At 38.8% G+C, this 15,993-nt stretch overlaps 1 long non-coding RNA gene across 2 annotated transcripts; it reads right to left on the bottom strand.

Moving 5' to 3' along the window:
• Window positions 1-240: 240 nt before the first annotated feature.
• On the bottom strand, window positions 241-15,941 carry LOC112542204 (uncharacterized). Of its 2 annotated transcripts, XR_003086039.2 has the most exons (4): window positions 15,827-15,941; window positions 15,274-15,351; window positions 9,779-9,935; window positions 241-3,920 (listed from the first exon to the last, which is right to left on the bottom strand). It is a non-coding gene; the product is annotated as an uncharacterized LOC112542204 (long non-coding RNA). The 2 variants fall into 2 exon arrangements; XR_015797190.1 differs by lacking the exon at window positions 241-3,920 and having other exon boundaries at window positions 8,461-9,935.
• Window positions 15,942-15,993: the final 52 nt, after the last annotated feature.

Here is a 15,993-nt window from a genome sequence, read left to right on the forward strand (position 1 = left end):
CAACACTTGGGCCATGTCTCTAGGCAGTATAACTGAGCAACTTTTATAAATGGCCTCAAAACTCATTACAGACTTTTATTAAATGCTAGCTGCTCGACTTCGTACTCCACCCACTATTTTCCTGTAGCTCTGATAGCTAGCTCACATTTTGGTGCACAGCTTATTTACTCAGGAAACCACAGCAAATATTTTGTACAAAAGGAGACCCTAGCAAACACTTTCATAAGGGAATAAACCGTACTGAACCCAAAAGGCATACTTGAGTAAACACATGAAGGATTTTGCTTGTTGATAAACAAATCAGTTGTTTCAGTGCCTAAGGAAAAAAAGGACACATACAAGCACGGGAAAGTCTTCTATCCATAATGGCCAATATGAGGTTTTTGGACATTTTAGAGAAGCAAAACAAAAGAAATATTTTTCAGTGCTATTTTATACCAAGGTAGGCAGACTTCAGGCTTGCACAATCTACTTTGTTTTTACTAGCATCTCAAGATCCATCAACCAGAGCCAGAAGGAAATCATCCAGAAGCCAGGAATTTACTAAGTACCAAAATGAGTAGAACTCACAGACACCAAAATAATCCTGTTACCCCATACATTCAACATTTCAGCTGTATAATTTCGAACAGGAAGTGAGTTATACTTTGTTCTTGTCTAACAGTTGAAAGCTGGAGATTCTTAAATATCTACTTCAAACCTGCTAGAGAATTATTAGCTTATCATGATTTGTCCATTTCTCCTTGAAAGTAGTGCCATAGGAGCTTGATTGTTGCACATCAGGTAGTTAGTGAACCAGATCTTGCAGTCTGATGTATTACTGAAGATTCAAAAAAAGTTATAGATTCTGGGTGACTACTTGATAGCTAAGTCTCTTGCATAAATACAATTTAGGAACTACAAATGGGCAAAAACTTAGAATAATGATTAATTTTCATTACAAAATTCTGGTCATCATAACTTTGATTCTCAGTATCAGTTTAAAAAATATATATAATGTTGCCTAACATTTATTTTGTTGTTACAGGGTTCCTACAATATGAATACAGAATAACATCACAGGATATAGTACATAACTATGACTTCCTCCTTAACAGCTTTCCTGCGCTGTGCCTTCTTTTGCATCATGCTGTAAATTTTCCATTTTTGTTGCTTTCAAAACGGCAATGTGCAGTTTATACAAATTGTTCCTGTTCTAAATATTTCAAGGAAATTCACACTTGGCATTTCTTCAATCCCTGTCCACTGCTATTGTAATTCCCCATAACACAGGGATAATTATGAACATGTGTGCAGTTGTTTTACACATAGCTACCTTGGCATCTAGGATCATTTTTTTAAGCTTTGGAATTCCAGAAGTATAAAATATCAGGGTATGGTTGATTATGACATCACAAATACTTTTGGTGGCACCCACTACTGACAAGATGACTTTGGCTCCTATAGAATGCTTCCATCCTCTCCTATCCCCAAAGCTTCCAAGTCTGCCAGTTCCACTTTGGAAAGTTGACAGTTTCTCCAAGCTGATTTTGCGGACCCCTATTGTTTCTTTCTGCTGCTTAAATAGATAATTAGACTCTATCCTGTATCTTTTTCTTCCATATAGGTTTGGGGCTTTTTTTGGTCGCTTCAAGGCAGTGTTGACTCCTGGCGACCGCCTGGACAAGTCCCTGCAATTTCCTTGGCAAGGTTTCAGAAGTGGTTTGCCCTTGCTTTCCTCCTAGGGTTGAAAGAGAGTGACTGGCCTAAGGTCACCCAGCTGGCTTTGTGCCTAAAGCAAGTCTAGAACTCATGGTCTCCTGGTTTCTAGCCTGGCACCTTAACCACTACACAATACTAATTTATACCTGGTAACCCAGCAGACCTTGACTCATCTTAAACAGTTATGCAGGTTAAGCATTAAATTGGAGGTCACTGGGAAATTCTGGGGTTTAGGCTAGACCCAGAAATTGGACATCATCTCAGAAGGTAGCCAACTCCTTCTCTAGCACTGCTGAAAACCTGCACAAATTCAACCACTGGGAGAGGTACAGAGATAATTTCAAAACCTCAAGCACACTCATTTGGAATTCTGCAATTCCGGAATTCTAATATTTAAAAAATTGTTAAAAAGAAATATGCACGCAGGTATGTAGAACTCCTCAAATGTTCAGGGGTTAGGATATCCCAATTCAATAAAGGAAAAAAAACATGAAAGGGAAATTTGTAGACTAATAACTAAAGAACAAAGATGCTATCTGGATGCTCCATGAAATTGCTGTTGATGAACCATGATTACATGCTAAAATGTCTGATTGGAAACAACCTTAGCAACCTGGGAGAGCTGTTAAAAGAACTTTTCTCCATATTCCCACATTTATTCTAGAACTAGCTACTTCTGTAGTTAAAACACAACCAATACCCATTCAAGCTAAATTTGTACTGAAAAGCACAAATTTATTTCTGATTCTCAGTGTTGTTGTTTTTTTACTCTGCCTTACAGTCACAAAATAAAAGATTACAAGATATGAGAACCCCCAATGAAAAATAACAGCAGCTAACGGCAGTTAACAATCTTATCCTGGCATAACACCAGTAGAAATATGTCAGTTGAATGGGCACTGAATAGAGAAGCAACAGAAAATCACAAAAGCAGAAACACAAAATGAAGTGTCAATGAGAACACTAATGGTAGAAATACAAAAACAGAACCAGAAAAAGAAAAACCCAGGTGGACAGACCACAAACTTCAGACAGACTCCCAGTTTCCCAGAAAGGACAACCTGTGCCCAGACTGGGGAAAGATGCTATTCACACCTGAAGTGAGTCAAGGAAGTCATGACAGATGTGCTGTCCATTACCACCATATACCCTCGTATCACCACAGCAGTCATGGATGATTCCAACAGCCCCAATAGCACACCTGGCAATAAGCCCACTGGTGTTCCCCACTGTTGTTGGAGACAGATGAGGATGGAAGAAAGTGATGTTCTCTGCTTGCAATCTTTTGCAAACCACTATCTTCTTTCCAAGACTCTGAGACGCCCATTACATCTATGCTCTGTTGTAGCATTAACAAAGTTAGGATATTATTCACAGGGTAGCTATTTTTTATTCCCCCATCCCATTGTTGAGAAGGGGGGAGGGTTATTTGCACCAAATCTGGTGTTCTTGTAAAGCTGCTTCAGTTGGTTTTGACACTGATTAAAGGAACAGAAGATAGGTATGATCTTACTTGTACTGTTTCTATGCAACCATGGCCCCAACCTCTTTCAGTCATTTTCCTAGTGTGTCTTTTCCTGTGAAATAGATTTGCCATCAATGCATTCCCCAGTGTATCTGCTATGCTTATCACACTGGTGGAGCATTGAATGATTTGCCAAACAGCATTGCTTCTATCTAAGCAGAGGCTAGCAAGCCATTTGCTAGCTATATATATATGTTGGGGATTCCCTTACCCCCAAACTAATAAAATATTGTTAAAACTATATAAATACAAATAACAAAAACTTTAGATTTGCCTGGAACCTAAAAGATGGTAAAGAAACAAATAGGTGCATATATCTAGGCAAAAGGGTCCATAACCTGGAATGCTATTACAGAAAAGGTCCATCTCTCCAGTGACTACCATTGCCTAATCTCAGGCTGTTTGGAGGATAACAAGTCCAGGATAGAAAGCTGAATTCAGGACCAAACTGGTACCTCTCAGAGAAATTTCAACAGCTAGCATGATGTTCTTGACAGTCAGCCAGTTAACAATCTGGCTGCCACATTCTGATTGCCACCTCTAAACTTGGATCCAGGAACTTCTGTCTGCGGAAGGGTACCAATTCAATAGACTGCTTCTGTTAGTGGAATGGGGAAGGAGAAGATCCTTGCACTCCTCTTTCTTCCTCAGAAATGTTCTTTGGATGCTTGTTGATCTCTTTGGAATATGGGGGCTGCAAAGGGAGAAGAATTAGCAAAGATCTCTTTCAGATAGAATGTGTAGGCTTCTTTGGATTAAGCCCTGCATGTGGCCAGGGTCAATAGCTCAAAAACTAAATGAGTCCAGGACAAAAAAAAAAAAGAATTATTTTAATTAATATGATATTCAATTAATATGATTACTCCCCCTACCTTTAATAATTTTCTCTTTGCTCCTCACTTGAGCAGGTGGCATCACTAAACTAACCTTGTTTTTTGTGTGCCTTCAAGGCAGTGTTGACTCCTGGTGACTGCCTGGACAAGTCCCTACAGATTTCTTGGCAAGATTTCAGACGTAATTTGCCCTTGCCTGCTTCTTCCTAAGGCTGAGAGAGAGCTACTGGCCCAAGGTCACCCAGCTGGCATTGTGCTCAAAGCAGAGCTAGAACTCAAAGTCTTCTGGCTTCTAGCCTGGTGCTTTAAACCACTACACCAAACTGGCTCTCAAACCAACTGTAGCTGATTAAAACAACCACACACACACACACACACACACACACAAAGATATGTAGGATCAAATCTTTTTAGAACTTGGGTGGGAGACCACCAAGAAATCCAAAGGTTATACCTAGACTGGAAAACGGGGGGGGGGAGAAGACCTTGAAAAGGAATGTAATCACCAGGAGTAACTTTACTGTTACGCTTTTACAGAATGGGTGGTGTTATAAAAAATATTGATTTTTAAAAAATTATTATTGAGTATGCAGGTTTTATACAGGTTTCCTCAAAAATACAACCTAGAAAATTTAAAAATAAATACATAAAAATACCCTTGGCATCAGTAGCTATTTGTTCATTTGCTATATTAATGTCATATCACAGCTCATAATAAATATATCCACTTACTTATGGTGATATTAAAATATAGTCCTTTAACTTCACAAACAAGCAAGGAAACAGATTTAATTATTGTTGGTTGCAATGTGACAGATTGGCCTGAATAAGTAAATTATTTATTCAAGTATGGGAATTATATGAAGATAATTATATAGAATTGCCATATCGGGGAAGGAATCAAAAGGAACACATTCCAGGTAACTAAAGGTCATAAATCTTGGTTTGTTTGTTTTTTAATGTAACTGTTACTAAGTACTAAGTTTATTGTTGTGACCACAGATGACATAAAAAGGAAGTTAAAATTAAAGTAATAAAAAGAAATGCAACATGTATAACAAGAAACCAAAGCTACAATTTAGAACATAAAAATGCATTTCTGCATTTCAAAGAGAGCATAGCAAAAGTAGCAACCTGACTGCTAACAAGCAGAATCACATCTGCCAAAAGATAATTCCATCATTCTGAATTTATCCCCTTAAATTTACCTATCATCAATGTTTTCCCCCTAATCTCATCATAGCTAGGCAAAAGAAGACATATTGAATGATGTCCTCTACCTGGCCAGCACCAGAGGGAGGGACATACTGTTCCCTTGGGCATTTGAAAGTCTCCCTTTGAGAAATGCAGAAGGCATAAGTTATAAGTGGAAAACTTCCTCAGTGGAGGACCGGTAATATTAACCAGATACTTGGGGAAGGTATCAGAATGAAAACTTTGATGACTGTACCACACTGGTGTCTCTCACATCCTATTCAAGAAACAGATCTCTAAGGTTTCCCTGGCCCAAGCATGAGGTTCCCACACAGGAAGCAAGAATACAGCTGTTGGTCCATGTAATTGTTGCTCTAAGTACACCTCTTATTCTATTTGGGTTTTCCTTTTCTTTTTTTCTTACCAATAAGGCTATTACGGAATAAGCCACCTACAGTATATCAATCACAGCGGTGGAGAACCTGAAATACAACTCCCAGCAATACCAGCCACATGACCAATGGTGAGTGATGTACTGATCTGTAGTTCACAAACTTCAGGAACAAGAAATGAATTGCCATCTTTTTTATTTATGGGAATAATTCTCTCTACCAGATAATGACAGAAGACTGAGAACAAGAAGTCTATGGTGTAATCCTACACCTATAGGCTAGTCAGTGAGACTTACTTCTAAAGTATGGATAGACTGCAGCCTCAAAGGCTCTTTTGGAAGTCCATGTGCAGAGTACTCAATGTTTACACTTGTTTTCTTTAAACAAAAGTCACCTTAACCTCCCACAGCAGTTAAATGTTTAAACATTTAGCAAATAACTAATCAAAAGAGGAAGAGGAGGTTTCCCTGACTGCTCTGGACAAGCATGAAATTCACCCATGTGAAGAAATGTAATTAATCCTAAATGGAACCATCCTTTATTCCATTTATTAAATGAAAAGGATTTTACTTTTATGCTGCCATCTTGTGATGGCTTGCAGTAATTGCTTCTTCATTCCTGGGCAAAGTTGCCTGCTGGCTCACATCCCAGTCAAAGCAGCAGAGTTGTTTATTACTTCATAATAGAGCAGAACCAAGGACAAAGTCACTGCTGGTTTACACAAGGAGGAGAAGTCATCTACAGACATGTTCAGAATTAAAGCTATGGGCAGAAAATCAGCACTTTTTTCCGGAAAAACTTTGGGAAAGCGAAGAAAAGAGAGGTTTTTATTAAAGCGCTCATGCCTATGATTAAGAATTAAGAGCATCTATTTATTTTATCTTTTATAATAAAGGATGGACACCCTTCATCAAAACAAAGACCTTTGTGCAAAAAAGCATGCCCACTTCAGTTTTTAGCAAAGGGGTTTCTGTACGAAATGAATACCATGTTGTATTAACAGTCAAAAGATTTGTGCCATTGATATAGGTAGATAAAATATAAAGTAGTTTAATCTTTATTCTGGTATTCAGAACAATGAATTGGGCAGAGGTAATTAATGATTAATGATTTGTGAAGAATAAGCATATAGAGTCATTCTGAAAATGATGCATGTCTGAATACCATACTGTATTTAAAACAATTCCTTCAATATTTAAAAAAATATATTAGATTTTAGAGCAAGAATTTATGGGCCTATATCCTTCCTGAATCCTGACATACAGTGGGGCAAAAAAGTATTTAGTCAGCCACCAATTGTGCAAGTTCTCCCACTTAAAAAGATGAGAGAGGCCTGTAATTTTCATCATAGGTATACCTCAACTATGAGAGACAAAATGGGAAAAAAATCCAGAAAATCACATTGTCTGATTTTTAAAGAATTTATTTGCAAATCATGGTGGAAAATAAGTATTTGGTCAATATCAAAAGTTCATCTCAATACTTTGTTATATATCCTTTGTTGGCAATGACAGAGGTCAAACGTTTTCTGTAAGTCTTCACAAGGTTTTCACACACTGTTGCTGGTATTTTGGCCCATTCCTCCATGCAGATCTCCTCTAGAGCAGTGATGTTTTGGGGCTGTCGCTGGGCAACATGGACTTTCAACTCCCTCCAAAGGTTTTCCATGGGGTTGAGATCTGGAGACTGGCTAGGCCACTCCAGGACCTTGAAATGCTTCTTACGAAGCCACTCCTTCGTTGCCCGGGCGGTGTGTTTGGGATCATTGTCATGCTGAAAGACCCAGCCACGTTTCATCTTCAATGCCCTTGCTGATGGAAGGAGGTGTTCACTCAAAATCTCACGATACATGGCCCCATTCATTCTTTCCTTTACACGGATCAGTCGTCCTGGTCCCTTTGCAGAAAAACAGCCCCAAAGCATGATGTTTCCACCCCCATGCTTCACAGTAGGTATGGTGTTCTTTGGATGCAACTCAGCATTCTCTCTCCTCCAAACACAACGAGTTGAGTTTAGACCAAAACGTTCTACTTTGGTTTCATCTGACCATATGACATTCTCCCAATCCTCTTCTGGATCATCCAAATGCTTTCTAGCAAACTTCAGACAGGCCCGGACATGTACTGGCTTAAGCAGGGGGACACGTCTGGCACTGCAGGATTTGAGTCCCTGGCGGCATAGTGTGTTATTGATGGTAGCCTTTGTTACTTTGGTCCCAGTCTCTGCAGGTCATTCACTAGGTCCCCCCGTGTGGTTCTGGGATTTTTGCTCACCATTCTTGTGATCATTTTGACCCCACGGGGTGAGATCTTGCATGGAGCCCCAGATCAAGGGAGATTATCAGTGGTCTTGTATGTCTTCCATTTTCTAATTATTGCCTCCACAGTTGATTTCTTCACACCAAGCTGCTTGCCTATTGCAGATTCAGTCTTCCCAGCCTGGTGCAGGTCTACAATTTTGTTTCTGGTGTCCTTCAACAGCTCTTTGGTCTTCGCCATAGTGGAGTTTGGAGTGTGACTGTTTGAGGTTGTGGACAGGTGTCTTTTATACTGATAACAAGGTCAAACAGGTGCCATTACTACAGGTAACAAGTGGAGGACAGAGGAGCCTCTTAAAGAAGTAGTTACAGGTCTGTGAGAGCCAGACATCTTGCTTGTTTGTAGGTGACCAAATACTTATTTTCCACCATGATTTGCAAATACATTCTTTAAAAATCAGACAATGTGATTTTCTGGATTTTTTTTCTCATTTTGTCTCTCATAGTTGAGGTATACCTATGATGAAAATTACAGGCCTCTCTCATCTTTTTAAGTGGGAGAACTTTCACAATTGGTGGCTGACTAAATACTTTTTTGCCCCACTGTAAATCTATTTTTATCATTCCAATGAAAAGAAAGTCTAAGAGAAGATGGACTGTACTTCCTTCTTCCAATAGAATCATGATCATGTTGTGGTCTATAAATAGTTGAAGTGAATCGTAAAATTAGCTTTGCATGCATATCAGTCGAAGGGGTTCTTCTCACCTCTTCTCCCCTCCCCTATATCTCCTAAAAACTTTTCTTGAAGGTTGGGGGACCCAATGAAGATCAGACCACCTCAACTGTATATAGGCAGTGGCTCAGGGAGGGAGAAATGTGTCCAAAATTGGATGAAGATGCTGTTTTAAATATTAATATTGCAACTGAAGTATAGGAAAGATGTACATCATTACAAATTATTTAGGGTTTGCAGCAGACTGAATGGGCTTTGCAGGTAGACTCAGTGGCTTTGAAGATAGAATTGCTCTCTTAACCAAGTTTTTAGAACTGGCTAAAAAAAAAAAACCTAATGAAAACAGGAAAGGAAAAATATCAAGCCAATGTAAATAAGGAAACTTAACAGGGAATGGGGTTCTGATGACAGAGCCTGCTGTTAGAAAATGATAGTCATGGAAGACTGCTATTATTCGACAAGGCCTAGGTTAGACCAGCCAGTGACACTGACATCCTATACAGGTTTAGTCAGCCTCATCCAGAATATATTAACATATAGACAATGATAATAGTAAATACAGAAGCACATTATCTTAAGTACAAAATGAAACAGTGAAATATGAAAAGGAAGTTAATCACTAGCTAAACTAATCCTGGTGATTACAGAGATTTATGTAATCAGCCACGTGCATACAATATACTGTATAAAATATTAAAGGCAGGCTTAAAATATGAAAGCCAAGGGGGAAATGGCTCAACTAAAGCACCGTGTGTAAACTGTCCTCTAGTGCTGTTATTCACTTCCTGTTGTGCTAGATTTTCTTCAGGGAAATGAAGAGCAGGAGGAAATAATTACAGCAGCCATACTATTCATTAAAAGCTGGCAAGGCAAGGGTGAAGAAGCCAGAGAAACAATGAAGGTTCTCAGCTAGAGGTGTAAAACATTCTTCAGGTGTCAGGCCACTGATGGACAACAGCCCTGTTTAAGGAGAAAGATTGGAGGAGAAAGAGGGTGGACCTGGTTTGCAGGTTTCTTGATTCATCAGGTCAATCCAGTTTGGTTGATTTGCTGTTCCGGTCTCATTGCTAATTAGCAGATTGATCCGAAATGATAGATAGTTCTTTTTTTATCCAAATTATATATCTATGCGTACGCTTTACCTTCTCCAGATTCTTGGGAACTTTGCCTGGTGTCTTCCTCCAATAATCCAGGGACTGCTCAAGAAGCAAATAATTTTAAATTTGCAGGCGGCGTTCAGCCTGGCAAATCTTTCTGGCTCCCAATGAGTGTCAACAGCTGGATCCAGGTACTGTAAGCCTTAAATTTAAAAATAAGCCATTATGATTTAGTTCAGGCATAAGACAAAGCTAAGGAGCAGTGCTAAACGAAAAACAAAGAGGCCACATTGTCACTTAGCATAAGATGTGACTCCAGACATTGATTCTACAGTTTCCCCATCTGGTAATTCCATTATCTGGGCACTTGAGGGATAAGTGAGATTCTACACAGGAGAGCAACTGAGGATGAAAAGCAAGCACCATCCCAGCAGCCCGGCTGAAAAGGCAGTACCGCAGGCTCTTTCTCATGTGCCATTGTATCTGACTGTCACGTGAAAAACTACAATTTAATTCTGAAAGCTGATTATCTAAGTTTACTTCCCCCCCTTTCCCTCCCCTCCCCCTTTTTTCCTGAATCCTGTCTTTTAAATTGCAAGGTTGCAGATAGGGTTGACTTTTGTAAGTTGCTCTCAAAGCATTTTTGCCCCAACCCCAGGAAAGAATGCTTAAAAATAAAAACTGTACAAAACTCTGGAAAACACATCTGAAATGTTCGTGTATTTATGGAATCTGTGAAAATAGTCAGTGTCAGAAATATTATTTAGCTAACTAGTAAAGTAATAAAGGCCAATGTCAGAAAAGTAACCAGTGTCCTTCTGGCTGTCTGAGTTGTGTACCTGGAACCTGTAATCTATACCTTTTACTTAGCTGCTACTTGAGATAATACAGTGATCCAAATAAAAAGTCAAGAGTGAAAAATAACAGGCTAGATTGATCATTGTCTGTAGATGGCTGTTCACTGTTTCTTACGGTGATCGACAATAGGCTACCAAATCTGGGTAGCCAAACTCAGGATGACCATACTGTGGCAACAAAGAGGTCAGGTTTTCTGTACTTCTTTGCTTCCATCTAGTGGCCATCCCTATATGTGCAGCCCAGATCAGAGAGCTCTATTTCCAGTGCAATCCTACATATCTGCTCAGAAGTAAGTCTCATTGTTCTAAGTACGTGTGTACATAATTGCAACTTTATGGCATGACACAGCATGATTTCTCAGAAGACCCTCTGGGATCAGAGAGATTCATTCATAGGGTGCAGTCACCACAGCTTACTCGTTGAGTAAACATGCATAAGGACTGGTTGCTTCAGGTCACGCTGCACAGAACTCCAAAGTGTGTCAATAGACTACGAGCAGGCAGGTTCACACAATGCTCAGAAAAGATTCATGATAAGAACTAACTTTCTCTAGGATAACTCAAAGCTAAACAAAGTACTCTATCCTCTATCTCTAGAGTACTGTTCTGAAATATTAAGCAGTAACTACAGCTTGATTTTTCAAAGGATACCAGTAAAAACAAGCTGCAGTTTATCTATTCTTAATTTTTAACTAAATTAAGAATAGCTAAACTAACAATTAACTAAATTGTTGCCCTTGATGGGTGAGGGGGAAAAAATCTATCCTTAATCTCATCTTTTTGAAATTAAAAAAAAAAAGTTTATTTCTTTTATTACAAATGCCTTACATCATTCCACTTATGGTGAAAGAGTTAAAAGCGTACATGAAAAGATAAGAATTGTGTTTTGGTGAACACTTAGGAAAAAATAAAAATAAACAAAAAATACACTAAGACCTGCAGTAGGCTCACAAATGCTTCCTAAATAATATGACTTTTAAGAATCTTGGCAATTTCTTTTCTTTCAGTTTGTTCTTTGCATTCCAATGGAAGTTTTTCTAATATAAATGCATAAAAAAGTGATAACTTTTTTTAATTTCAGGAACATAGTGTCATGGTTTGTACTACACTTCTGAAACTGCAGTCATCCTTATATATCTCAAAATAGGAGGAATATATTTTAATGCAAATCCGGTGTGAGATTACCCTCTGAGACAAAGTTGGGTATCATAACGTGTGGTGCAGAATAGAGGTCAACACAACCCCAAAAGAGAGTCTAAATCTTATTATACTTCAAAGGGTGTTTCTTCTAAAGCCATCACTTAGGGTTATTATCCCACTAAGCCATTTCTTTCAGACACCATAATCACATTTTAATATCTCATTCTGGAGTAGATGAAAATTTGGCACTATAGCATGAGTATCACCACTGTTTGCAGGGATGTCAAATTATGGTGAGAAAAATAATTTCCTGCTGTTGGGGATGACTGAGAGCTCCTCCAAAATCAACATCTGGCAAATCAGAAAAAAGCAAATGTTGGTTACTTCATCTGACTTCTGGCCTGGCACATACAGTATGTTAGATCATAATAGGTTTGGGTTAGAGCATTATGTAAATCCATCTACTCTGGTTTGTGAAAACAGCGGTAATGGTGGGCAATTTTTTGGCACCCAAGAGCAGCACCTCACATTTTTTTAGAAGGCCAAGGGCTGCAAACTGTTTCAGGCCACACAGGCATCAGCAACAAATCACAATGATGTCAAAATAATAATGTATGTTGTGACTTCCTCACACAAATGATCCAATAATATAATTGTGTCATGACATGTGACACAAATACATAAATATGCCAATGGTATGATGATGTTGCAATACAAGTGTGGCCATTTGCCCCCTCCCCTCTGTTCACAGTGCAGTACTTCCTTTCATCTGACCTGTATGCTTACATTTTGTTTAAATAATATTTAAAACATCTTCCTTCTTTAAAAAAGTAACACCCATTAAATATAACAGTAAAAACCAACATTTTAAAACACAACATTCAAATGACATTTTTGTATTTTGAGATGATCCACTACTGGCTTCACTGGATGATCCTGGGTTCAAATATGATGAGCACACAAGAAAGTTTTCTCACCATCCACTCCATGCATAATTTTACCTGCTTATGCCCCAAGAGGCCTTCCAGAAATTCTCACCAGATTGTAATGAAAGAGATGAGGAAAGTCATTAAGTGCATGATTGGTATTGACTATATTAACTTTGATGAACTATATTGTAATGAAAATTAAATTAAATTAAATTAAATTAAATCAGTTTTAGTCCTGTCCTACCCACTTTTGGGAGTGGCACACCATTCAAAGGCGGAATGTGACCTCTAGCCTAGAAAAAATTATGCAATAATAAAGGTATTACCCAATTTAGCTTTGAGCTCCATCTAATTGTATTTTTTTCACAATCTTTTGGATGTAAGGATGACATCTGTCTCCAATTTCAACTGGGAACAAAGTGTGTCAGCTGTCAGAAGTTGGGAAAACACAAGCTACTAGTGAACAGAATCATGGGATGGTGAGTCATGGCTCTGCCTTGTTTTGCTGCTGAACTGGCTACTGAGACTTGGCTTCTCACATTTGCAACTTTGCAATGACTCACTTTAGCCTTTGAAAAAGAACAGAAATCCCTAGTAGTGTGGTTTAAAAACTGTATCTCTAAACCTAATTCAATTTGCATTCAGTCAGCATCTTCTCCATTGCTTTCAACACTCCTCAAAAACATATTCAGACTGATATTTTCAAGTGCACAAGTGCAGGTAAATTCAACTTGTCAAAATTACTGTTTTTGTTTTACAATCTTCTTTTATTCAAGAAGATGTTTGCTTTTATTTTTAAAATATCTTAACAGAAGATTAAGATTAACCCAAAAACTTGGAGTATACACAAACAGAAAATACACTTTGTTTCAAACCCAGAACAAAACTCAGAATGCTTTGGTGTTCTGGGCTTCAGACAAAACAGAATCTGGAAGAATCTCAGAGGGATTTTATGGGGCTAGTAGGACACAACTGGCATATGTCTCACCCTTTCTCCCCTTCTCCACTGAGTAGTTATAGGCATTGCATATCCCACCCCCCACCCCAATCTTCCAACCACTTTCCCTTCCCACAGCTATCACAGCTGCCAACATTCTTACTCAGTGTATTCACCAGCCCAACTGATCACCCTGACATTCCGGGTACCATCCTCTCCCTCCCTCTTCTCTGCTACTATATTCTTCTGCCAATCTAGGCTACAATGCATATTTTATAAAATGTCCTAGAATGTCAACTTCTCAGGCATACAAAGCTGGGTGACTTTCGGCCAGTTACTCTCTCTCAGCCCAATCCACCTCAAAAGGTGGTTGTTGTGGGGAAAATAGGTGGTGGGAGCATTAGACATGTAAACTGTCTTGAATTTAATCAATCAATCAGTAAATAAAGGCAGGATAAACCAAATAAATAATAACATAAATAAATGAATCTGACAATGATTAATTTTCATTGGTAGGGCTTGGAGTTAAAGGCATATTTCCAAAACATTTAGGACTAACATATTTGATTCTATTACTATAACATATATATTAATTGGTTTGCTTTTTCAAAATGAGTCATGTTTATTAACTTATTAGTCTTCTCAAGAGGAGCTATATCCAAGATGCTTTTGAAATTATGCAAAATTATTGTCATGCATAAAAGTTACTCTTTTCATGCATAGTTGACAGCAATTGACAGCACTAGTGATGATAAATGAAACAGACTGAATTTCTTGTTGCCTCACAGGTTTATAAGCAGTATGGTGTGTATTTTTCTAACACTTCATTTCATTGTAATTGAATTCCATGACTGATCATTTTTACTGCTTGAGAGTGAGTACAACCCACTAGCAGCATTAAAATTTTCTGGTAGTTTTTGCAAGAATAGGGTTTTTTTTTTCTTTCAAATGAAATACATAGGCAATAGCTATGTAAGCTGTATTTTTACAGTGGAGGTGCATCAGTGGCAGCAAATTGTGTCTTATTTCATTGCATATAACAGGAAAACTTAGGCAGACTTTTAAAATCATTATGAATAATATATAGGCTAAGTCTTATTTCTTCAACAACTTGTGGAAGCCAAACTTTGTCAAGCATGGTTCTTCCAGGACTTACTTGCCTTGCTGACAACTTTCTCCTTCACAGAGAAGTTGGCACAGGAGGATCAGCTTTCTGACTTTATCACAACCAGGTAAGCCTTAGTAAGTGATGGACATGGTAAGAAGTTTGAGGTTGAGTGACCATTTAATGCTGGATTACTTGATTTTAAAGGAAACTAAAGATGAGTGTACTCAAATGCATACCTTGAAAAATAGATTTTGATAAACCCAGAACAATGCAGTGTGGGATTCTATTCAGGAGAAACATAATGGGGAAAAGTTTCAAATATAGCCAGAGTTCCTAAAGAAGATACTGAAAGCTCAATTACAAACAATTTCAAAAAGGATAATAGTGGAAGACAATAGAAGTCAACAAGTGCTTAAGCAATGTTTGTGATCACTTGGAAACAATGCACTGGCTAGCAGGAATCAGTGTGGGGCTATCCAAGACATAAATCTTGGCAAACCAACGGATCTCCTTTTTGGGCCAGCATAACTAGTTTAGTTGGTGATGGGAATGTGGTGGACATAGCATACCTTGACTTCAGCAATGTATCTGACACAAGACGAAGCAACCTGGCAGCTGTGCTTTATTCTTTAGCATAGCAAGGGGCACTGTGAAACAGATTCAAAGGAGTGTTCACTTAAGATATTACTGAAGCAAATCAGCCTTCTGAAGCTTTGTGCGGCCTTCCTAAAAGCTCCTTTAAACTTCATAATTGCTGTGAATACAGATCCCTTCCAATGACTGTCTGCGAAACACACTAAGCAGCCAATCACATTGTAGCATAGTGCCTTGTGTGAACCCAGCCCAGATCCCATGTAAGCTTGCTGATCTGATGAACCAATCGGTTCCAACGGAGGGACTCCCAATGAAGTCCGTAACGGATCGCAACCTCACGTTATTCAGTGCAGGACTACTATATCTGGCCTACTCTAGCAGCAGCAAAGGAATAGACCTTCCTGAGTTTCTATGCCGCCACCTAGTGATTATCCGGATTTTTGCAGCCTAGAGATAGTAGCTCTAATTTTCCCCCACGGCCGTCATTCCTAATTTGGAAAATTCAAGGATTCCTCCAAAAGACAGCACCTTCCCTCCTACCAGCCACGCTCTTCCCCGTCACGCCTCTTCCCGTCCAAACTCCCTATTATTGCTCTCCACGGGAGAGGTAAGCAGCGGAGGAACGCGTGCGCGCAGGAGCGCGAGAAGACAGAGGGGGCGGAGGCGGCAGGGCCAGAGCTGCGAGTAGAGCTCCG

Source organism: Python bivittatus, unplaced genomic scaffold (genome assembly GCF_059951505.1).
Source record: "Python bivittatus isolate LINGU-HERP-01145 unplaced genomic scaffold, Pbiv_v1 ctg000480_np1212, whole genome shotgun sequence".
In the NCBI taxonomy this organism is placed as follows: domain Eukaryota; kingdom Metazoa; phylum Chordata; class Lepidosauria; order Squamata; family Pythonidae; genus Python; species Python bivittatus.